Raw genomic sequence first — 8,672 nt, 5'->3', positions numbered from 1 at the left:
ATTCGAACGGCATTACTGTAAACTCAAAGTGTCCATACCTTGAGTTAAAGGCAGTTTTAGGCATATCTTTCTCCAGAATTCTCAACTGATAATAACCCTGTCTGAGATCCAGATTTGAGATTACTACTGCCCCTTGCAATTGGTCAAATAACTCACTAATGTGGGGCAAGGGGTACTTATTCTTAATAGTAACATCGTTTAAGCATTGATAGTCTATACACAATCTAAAACTCTCATCTTTCTTTTTAACAAACACACTACAAGAAAATTGTTCATCAGTGACAACACAAAGTCATCACAGAACATACAAAAATCGTCACAAATACCTTTTATTGACGACTTTTTGATCGTCATAAAGTCATCATTAAATCCCCGTCGGTAAAAGTAAACAGTGACGACCTAAATAGTTCTCATTAGTAACAACTTTAAGTAGAGCATTTTTGACAAAAGATCAAGTCGTCAATAAAACACTTCCAGATTGTCGTCACTAATGACAACTATTTAGTGACGACCTGAAATGTCATCACTAAATAGTTGTCATTAGTGACAACAATCCGGAAGTGTTTTATTGACGAATTGACCTTTTGTCAAAAATACTCTACTTAAGGTCGTCACTAAAAAGCACCGAAAGCCATTGTATATAACTATTTTACTGACAACAATTGTCGTCACAAATGTAGCTTAGATTTAGTGACAGTCTCTATTGTGACAATGAGTTTTTATTTTCTATTTTGTGACAACTTTTTTTTGTCATTAGATAATTTCTCAATAGCTTAATAGTCATAATTTGGCCTGTAATCATTGCTAAATCATTGATTTTAAACAAACCATACAAATAAACATGAACGATTGATAACCAAAAGTATTTGCATTAGATTACATGGTAATAATATAGCATTCTCAAATGCCAAATTCAAGTGTACATTGCCCAACTAATGCCTATAAAAATAACATTTGTCCAAAATATCACTTGTACATAAGGTACATTTACAAAAGCAATCACAGTTTAAGAAATTGAAGAACATCTAAATGAACCACTCCATGAGCAAAAGGCAATTTTGTCTTCAACATTCTTCAACCATAACCATAGATATCTTCCAAAAGCTAGTATGAATAGCATTTATCTGTCATAAAAGAGTAAAAGAAGTAGGTAAGGGGAGGAGTACAATAATAAAGAACAAGTAATGAGACTTAGATTATTAAGACAAAAATTACAATTCATTAAGAACCTCATATAATTTGGGCCCACATATTACAACACCAGCAAGAAGTTAGAAATCACAGTCCAATCTATACAAATACAACACTGCATAAGCTCAACTAAAGAGCTCTCTAAAACAGTTTTTTTAAATTTTCTTTCTTCTTCTTTAAATAGCTCAACTTATTGAACAATTAAATTGGACTCCCACAGTAATTATTGTTTAATGTTTATGCTTTTGGTTGTTTATATATTAAAACTAGGTGATTGCTTCCCACGCAAGGCGTGGGAACTTTAGACCTGTTAGTAAGGTTGTATTTGTTATTGTAATATTTTTAATATTTTAGATGATGAAAAGAGTGATGTGGTGTGTATCGTGAACTTTGGCTGGGAGTGAAAGGAGTATTAGTCAAAAATATATTAGTTCAAAGAGTAGTCATGTACTAATACAAAGGATACAGCCAATGCAGTAATGATGATTCACAAGAAAAAGGAAAGCATGATATTTACATATACAGCAGTAATTTCGTATAGATGATTCAAAAGAAAGAGGCTCCTTTGACGTTCAAATACCTTCCATTAACATGTAACAACAACTCAGATGACAATGAAATAAATTCACAAGTACCAATCACTTGGTCATTACTGCAGTAACAGTTAATGGATGTAGCAAGATATTGCTACAACTTGGTCACATGCAAATTTTTTTTTTTGTTCTGGGTTCACAAGGAATGAATTCATAAATTATGAAGCAGCAAAATAAATTCACAAGTACCAATCACTTGGTCATTACCACAGCAACAGTTTCAATACCAACAGTTTCAACTTTCTTGAGACAATCAAGTTGCATCTTAAGTTTGCAAAATATCAAGTTTTACATGTCCATTAAAAATTTTAAAAAGTACCTTTGCTTTCATCACCACCTTTCCGGCTTAGAATACCTCCTTGAACACCACCCCCATAAGCCACTGCTTCATCTGGTTTTACACTCTTGTTGGGTTCCTTTCCATCAAAGTAGTCCTTGAGAAGTTATTGGACTTTTGGGATCCTGGTAGCCCCATTAACAGGAACAATTTCATGCATCTGGTGGTTCTCCAAACCAGCATCCCCCATAGCCTTCTTGACAAGTCCCATGTTTTTGCTAAAGAGGTCATTGTTCAACTCGTCAACTCAAGCATGAGTCCTAACTTGCTGCTGGCTGCTTAAAGCTCTTTTGGCACGTTCAGCTTCCCTCAGTTTTCCAAGTGGTCTATTGTGGTTGCTGATGTTCTTTCCATGTTTCTTGTTAATCAACTTGATGAAATATTCTATAATCCTTTGATGAAAGCCTTTGCCTACAATAAAACAGAGCAATTAGAACCATATGAAAGCTTTTTATAAGAAATGTAACTAATAAAACTTATACAAGAAATTGGTTGCTTTAATCATTGTTCAATATTTTGCAAAATCAACAGTTAATTAGTGTAGTTAGATAAACTTTTTTAATTCGTAGTTAGACAGGCAACTGCTCCTACTCTAGGTTCATTGATAGTCCTAGCAACATTCAGCCTAGCAATAATACCTGCATTCTTTGTTGCCTGCCTCTGGGCATCATTGAAGTAAAATATGATTCAACGAGTAACTCTAGAAATTGAACTATACCGGGAACAGTTACCACAGCATCCTTAATTTTCTTTGCAAGGAAAGCTTCAGCTGCTTCTTTCATCTTAGTTAAAACCATTACACTAATTTCCTCAAGACTGAAGACTTTAACCTTACTATCCTTAATTTTCACCTAGATATAAGGTTTTCCATCCTTGTTCACAATCTTACAAGGAACGAGCTTCATATCCCTCTAAACTTCATTAGTCTCAAGCCTGTTATATAACAGTTAAGACTTCAGTGAGCATATGTATACACACCAAAATGTTCCAGCAAAAATGATAAATACACGAGTGTGCCTTACTTTCATCCAATAAGTCTCTTGACATCAAAGATAGTCCTTTCAACATTAACATCTAGTTGGTTGTTTGCAGCCTCACGAATCAGTCTTTCGCTACCAGCAAATGCAATCCATGATGGCTTAATACGGGGTGCGAGAGTGCTTGTCTCTGGAATTGATGGCAAGAGGGGTTCAAATGCAACCAAATAGGGACTTAACTGAATGAATTATGGATGTTTTAGGGTCGAATTACAAAAAAAGAAAATGGAATGACCGGAATTGCAAATTTAAGCAAACGATCGTCTTCCCCAAGCAGATTAGGCATGAATCTTCTATTTAGACCTTCACTCGGGCATTTTAACAAATAGTACATGGGCATAGAAGGATCCAGCAATTTTTGCTCAATTGGGACTGTAATTAGCCCCCCAAAATTTGTCAAAACACAAGAGATTTCAGTCCAAACAACATATAATAGCATACGATCTAAAATCGTTAGCAATCAACATGAAGTTGGCACTGAACAAACGCACGGCAAACATGCTTTGAGACTTTTCAATGTTCATACTAAAAATGGAAAACTAAAATTCAAAGAAGCCAGACGGCTTACAGCGTTTGCTTGGCGAAGTCTGCAGGCGATGGTGATGGTCGAAGGAAGGTGCGAATGATCAGGCGGCTGTAGCTGCCATGGTAGCCGCGCTGGAGCTGGGCGCCAGTGGTGGGTGGCAACATGAAATCGAGGAGCGACAGTGAGAGAGAAAGGCCGTTCGGGAAGGGGAGATGCGTCAGGCAGCTAGGCGGTGCACGAAATGGAGGTGCCGTGGCGGAACTTGGAGGCGGCGGAAATTGGATGACAGCAGAGTGACGGCAGCTATGGAGATTGCGCACTGTGATGGCCGATGAGCGGCTGTTGCTCTGTATTTTCTTTGTGTCCCCTCTAGGCCAAGACCTTTCTCTGTTTCTGGTTTCACTTCCTCAATCACCAGCCCCCAAATGAAACTTTAGTCTTTTCCTTCATTCCCCTGCCGACGTCCCCCTTTTCTTCCTCGACAGCTAAAAGATTTTGGCAGAAATTTGCAAAAAATATTGTAGAATATTAGGGATTTGGAAAAATTGGGGAAAATGTATAGGAGAGAGAAAAGCTAACCTTTCCAATGAAAACCTTGCCCTTTAATGCTGGACAGCCATGGTGATGCTAGTGAGAAGCCAGAGAACGGATTTGTTGTGTGGGTGAAGGTATCGGGTGCCGTGCGGAAGCTCTATTTTGTGCTCAGTGCAGAAGCTTGTTTGTTTTAGCTCGGTGAAAGTTTGTGTTGCTCAAGTGTTCCGTTGCTTTAACTCAGACCAAGTGTTCCGTTGCTTTTGTTTTCAGAATGTGTTCCGCTGCTTTGGTCTTTGCTTTGCTTTGGATATTGTTTTTGTTGCGCGCACTTTCACTATGATTTGATCAAAATTTTGACTTCACTCATTTTCCCTCCATTTGATACCAAAAATCATGTTTTTTTCTGGATTTGTAATATGGTTTGAACCATAGATTTTAATGCTATAGTATTATTCTTTATTTTTTAGCAAAAAATAAAAATTTTCATCAACATAGGTGGCAAAATTTGTTAATTTCATATAATTGAAAATGTACTTTTATAATTTGCTAATATTTTATACTAATTTCTTATAATTGCAGCGCTAAAGAACATCATGTAATTGAAAATAATTAAACTCAAATTATATGGTTATAACATAGTTTCAATAAAAATAATCATTTTCCCAACATTTGAGACCAATCATCATGCTTTTTTTTTATTTTTAATTTGGTTTGAAGCATAGATTTTATTGCTATAGTATTATTCTTTATTTTTTAGTACAAAAACACAAATTTTCATCAATATAGGTGGCAAAATTTGTTAATTACATATAAGTGAAAATATACTTTTATAATTTGCAAATATTTTAGCCCTGCAATTTTTTATAATTGCAGCACTAAAGTACATCATTAATTGAAAATAATGAAAGTCAAATTCTATGGTTATAACAGACTTTCATTAAAAATAATCAAATGCTATTAATAATACATTATTGTTAAGTCAAAATCAAAGAAAATTTAGTGATGACATAATGTTATCACTAATTTATTCAAGATTATAATGACAAGAAAAGTCGTCATTAATTAAATTGCTAGTTTTTAATATTGTCAATTGCTAGTTTTTAATACTTTTGTGAAAATATTGATAATGGTTGAGAAAATTTTGTTACATTACTGCAAGTGATAAATGTACTTTTGTTCTTTTTCAAACATTTATTTTTATGTTTAATTTTGTTTAAAACTATTGTACTAGTATAGATTTGCAAAACAAAACTTAAGTTCTCAATAGTTAAAAAATTCATTACAGAGAAAACACAAAGTAGTAGTTGCAAAATGTGTATAAATTACAGATATTTTAATGTGTATAAATTACAGTTTATTTTAATGTTTAATTTTGTTTGAAACTATTTTACTAGTATAGATTTGCAAGACATAGATTTATGGGTAATTTTTTTTTTTTTGCTTTCACATATTTAATTTAAGTTAAATACAAAACCTACCAGTTTTCCTTTCATAAAAATATTAGTGCAACACTTTTTGAATTTTACTTACAAACATTTATGTATTTAACGCAAATTAAATGATTTAGAGTGAAATGCCCATAAAGAGCAGAATATTTGTTCATGTAATGGAGGAAACCCACAAAGAATTGGTACTTTATGGGCCATTTCTTTTTTAAAAAAAATTTAATTTATGTTGAAAAGATAACCTGCCAGTTTTCGTTTTGTAAGAAATCAGTGTAACACTTTTTGAATTTTACTTACAAACATTTATAAATTTATCATAAATTATATGTTTGAGAGTAAAATGCCCATAAAAAGTTGGTACTTTAAATAGATAATGCTCATTTTCCCATAAACTATACTCCCTGAAGGCTATTTTGTTAATTACTTTGTAGTACTTTGTTATTCTTTTGCTAATACTACTTGGCATGTAGTACAAAGGATAAATCAGGCATAAATTTCTTATTCCATTGATAAAAAGACCTGCCTGTCTTATAACTATTGTAATGAAAGATATATTTTTAGAGTTTATAACAAATTATTATTTAAGTTTGAAAAAATTATAAAATATTTATGCATAGTTTATCAAGATACCATTCGCAATTTCCTAATAAAAAAATAGGGGCTAAATTGTAAAAGCCAGGGTGCCATAATAGAAATAATAAAATTGGTGTATTACATATGGGGGTTAAATTGCAAAAGTTAGAGTGCCATAGTAGAATTAATGAAATTGGTGAATTACATATGAGGCTAAATTACAAAAGTTAGGGAGTAATAAATGAATTAAAGAAATCGGTGCACTACATATGGGGCTAAATTGTAAAAGTTAAGGTATCATAATGGAATTAATGAAATTTTTTACGACATTTGGGGCTAAATCGCAAAAGTTAGGGTGACACAGTAGAATTACAGAAAGTGACTTAGAAATAAGTACTTTAAACAGTGACGATTAATTCTTGTCACTAAATCCAAATCGGTAGAGTGACAGTGATGATATTAGAAGTTGTCACTATATAGATCATTTTAGTGACAACTTTTTCAAGGTTGTCACTGAAAACTTAGTTGCTTTGAGTAATTATGACAGCTTTCCTTGTCGTCACTAAACAACCATGTTTTGTGACGACTTTTATCGTCACTAAAAAATATTGTCACTAGTGACTATATTTCTTGCAGTGTAGTTTGTGACGAAAATAACGGGTCATCACTAAACATTTAGTTGCTTTGATGCAATTATGACAACTTTAGGTGTCACGACTAAAGAAGCTCCTTTTGTGACGACTTGTTGTCATCACTACAAAATGTTGTCACTAATAATTTTTTTTTTTAGTGATCAGTGACGACAACAAAAAGTCGTCCGTAAATAAGCCAAGCAATAGTGATGATGTTCTTAATGTCGTTACTATTGTGTGTTCTAAACACTCCCGCTCTCTTGCTAAATCTTGGCGGGAATTTACTAGTGACGACTTTTCTACAAATGAGTTGGCTCCCATTAGAGGTTTGTGACGAGTTAGAAAGTCGTCAATAAAGGATCCACTTTTGTGACAACTTTTTTTTGTCACAGAGAAAAGTTGTCACTGATGACCAATTTTCTTGTAGTGACAATACCGGGACTCCCCACAGTGAATCACTTTCTTTTATAAAACCTCACTCCAACAATTCTTGCAACTGCAATTTCAACTCTTTTAATTCAGTTGGAGCCATTCTATACGGCGTCTTAGAGATAGGTGCTACCCTCGGAGTCACATCAATCTTAAAAGCTATCTCTCTTTCCGGAGGCAAAGATTCTAGTTCTTCAGGAAAAACATCCGGATACTCCTTTACTACAGGCATATCTTCAAATCTCACTTTATCACTAGGAGTATTTATAAGAAAAGTCAAATATCCTTGAGCTCCCATACTCAACATCTTTTTAGCTTGAATTCCTGAAATAAGAGCAGATGAGACTAATCTACCCTTACATCCAATTTTAGGGTCGCCTCTCCTGGAATGCACGACTCTACCATTTTCATCTTACAATTCAATTGAGCATGGTAACGAGCTAACCAGTCCATTCCTAGGATCACATCATACCGCTTAATATCTAATCTCATCAAATCGGCTAGTAATTTCCGTTCTCCAACCCATATCTCACAATCTCTATACACCAAGTTAGCAAGTAAACTTTATTCCCCAGTAGGTGTTCTAACCTCCAAGTCATAAGGTAACTTAATTGGCTTCACATTTATTCCACTCATAAAGTTAGGGTTCACAAAAGAATGCGTCGTACCCGGATCAATTAAAACCTTAGCTAAATGGTAGAAAATAGGGATCGTACCTTTGACCACCTCAGTAGTATCGGGAATCTGCTGATAGTCCAATGTGTAAACCCTAGCAAGTACCTTTGGTCGACTTCCCCCAATACTAGCCTGCTTAGAGGTTGACTTTTCAGGTGTTTGGGTACTATTTCCTTCTTTTGGTACTGTTGGGCATTTCGATATATGGTGTTCAGTACTACTACAATACAAGCATTTTTCCAATTTCCTCCAACAATCATTCTCCGTATGATTGGGCTTGCTACAATAGCCACAATTAACTTGAGGAGTCACGGTTTGACCACCAGAAGGTGTTTCTCTCGCTCGACCTTGCCCATTATGACATTCTCTTGAAAAAACCCCTCTTGGAGCTCCAGCAGTCTTTACTCCTCCCGTTCCCATTCCCATCTTGGAAGGTGGTGCACTTTTACTAGCTTGTCTAGAGGAATAACTAGAAATGTTCTTTTTCTTAGTATGGAAGTCCCTAACTTGCAGCCTTATGCTTTCAACTCTCTGCGCTTTCTCCAGAGTTTCAGTGAACGTAGAGATTTGGGCTGCTGCCAACCCTTCCTGGATCTCCATATTAAGCCCTTCCACAAAACATCTTATCCTTTTTCGCTCATTAATCACCAATTCTGGAGCGTACTTAGAAAACTTAATGAACTTCCCCTCATACTCGACC

General features: G+C 34.7%; 1 long non-coding RNA gene across 1 annotated transcript; it reads right to left on the bottom strand.

The window, feature by feature from the left end:
* Window positions 1–1,056: 1,056 nt before the first annotated feature.
* Window positions 1,057–2,249, bottom strand: LOC140016295 (uncharacterized). The gene is made up of 2 exons (XR_011822672.1): window positions 2,104–2,249; window positions 1,057–1,124 (listed from the first exon to the last, which is right to left on the bottom strand). It is a non-coding gene; the product is annotated as an uncharacterized lncRNA (long non-coding RNA).
* Window positions 2,250–8,672: the final 6,423 nt, after the last annotated feature.

Source organism: Coffea arabica, chromosome 10c (assembly GCF_036785885.1).
Source record: "Coffea arabica cultivar ET-39 chromosome 10c, Coffea Arabica ET-39 HiFi, whole genome shotgun sequence".
Lineage (NCBI taxonomy): Eukaryota > Viridiplantae > Streptophyta > Magnoliopsida > Gentianales > Rubiaceae > Coffea > Coffea arabica.
Note: the sequence above shows the minus strand (reverse complement) of the source record. Positions and strands in the feature narration are given on the sequence as shown.